At 41.1% G+C, this 1,595-nt stretch overlaps 1 protein-coding gene across 1 annotated transcript in view; it reads left to right on the top strand.

The window, feature by feature from the left end:
* Window positions 1-1,595, top strand: part of LOC106530581 (transcription factor SOX-5) — a gene marked incomplete at its 3' end in the record, with an annotated part of 225,596 nt that overhangs the window by 108,281 nt on the left and 115,720 nt on the right.

A 1,595-nucleotide genomic window follows, 5' to 3' on the forward strand; every position in this document is an offset into this window, starting at 1 on the left:
AAAAACAGCATTGAAGTTACTGCAACAACTGCAGCATAGTGCTGTTTATGAAGGCTACTGCTAGCAGCAGCAAACTCTTTGAATTCTTTGTCATGTCCTCAAATGTTGAATCAAATTGCTGCTGTTAAAACATCCAACTTTCGCTCCTCCTCTTGACAGTTTAGCAGAGCACAGCAGACAGTCTGCTTGTTAGGTGTCCTCCGTGCTGCTCTTAAATATCTCCAAACTGCCGACGTTACTTCTTCTTCTTCTTATCGTTCTTCCTCTGTTATTCGGGGGTGCGGTCGGAAATAACGTGTCAGTGCGTTAGCGCCCCCGCCTGGTATGGATTGTTGTTTACCCTTTGTGCTGCAGCGCAGCACAGGAGAGGACAAAAAAGGGGACAAAAGCGGTATCGGTTAAGAGTATCGGCCGGCTTTTACGAGTATGAGTACGAGGTATCGGGACACCTCTACTTATCACCCGTCACCTTTCACTTTAGAGTTTTAGATTTAGATCTTTTTGTTCTTAAACAATCTTATCCACTCACATGCTCAGACAAGGATTTGTGAATGACTCTCATCTACTACCTTATCTGAAATTTGTAGCTGTTTTGTGTTTGCATAAGTTACTCAGCTGTAGATGAATGAATCCTACGATTATGTTTTGAAAGTTAAAATCTGTCAGATATTTTGCTAACATCCTTTTGCCTTCGACTGGTGGTGAAAAGGTCAAGACAATGGGCCTCATGCAAGAATATGTTCGTATTCTTATCCTAAATTTCTCTTACTTTTGTTCGTACAAAGGGTTCGTACGAAAATGCCACGTCAGATTCAACAAACTCTTCTATCTTCAGAAAAAGGGTGTAAATGAGCTGCGTAAATTCCACCTGTTCATATCCAGTTGCTCGTACACGTGAGAGGATATTAGCATAATTACCACCCCAAAAACACCATATAAGGCTATATTTCCTGCCTCAGATATCAGGAAGTGTCCATTCATGAAAATGACAGCAATAATTAAAAAGAAGAACTTTACGAGTTCAGAGATTGAAGTCTTTCTGTCAGAGATCCAGAAAAGAAAATCTGTCATTTTTAGCAGGTCAGCTGTGGAATAAAATGAGCTGCTAAAAGTATAAACAACTGTGTTAAATCATTTTCATTTATTCAGAAGACACAGCACTGCGCAGCGTACCCCCCCGCGTGGTCTCAAGTGATCTCAGTTGCGGTTCTGAAATAAGCATTTTAAAATGTTTTCAAAATATGTCTGGCACTTTGGAGAAAATCCAGGACTTGCTGGAGGGATTATGTATCCCCTCTGTCCCCCAGGACGAGCTAGAAAGTGTTGCTGGGGAGAGCGGGGTCTCCTGCTGCCCCCATGACCCGATCCTGGATAAGCCGGCCGGACGTAGAACTTATATTGTTAGTCTAAATTATTACATTTAAAATTATAACTCTAATTCAAGCAGAATAGCCTATTGTCAACATGATCATGGAGTGTCATTTATTTTCAACTTAAAAAATCTTCAAACTAGCGAAATATAAAGTTATTAGGGAGGAAACCCATCCGGATAACAGCAGACTGACTGCTCGTAAAATATACGACATGTCTGGACC

Source organism: Austrofundulus limnaeus, unplaced genomic scaffold, assembly GCF_001266775.1.
Source record: "Austrofundulus limnaeus strain Quisiro unplaced genomic scaffold, Austrofundulus_limnaeus-1.0 Scaffold534, whole genome shotgun sequence".
Lineage (NCBI taxonomy): Eukaryota > Metazoa > Chordata > Actinopteri > Cyprinodontiformes > Rivulidae > Austrofundulus > Austrofundulus limnaeus.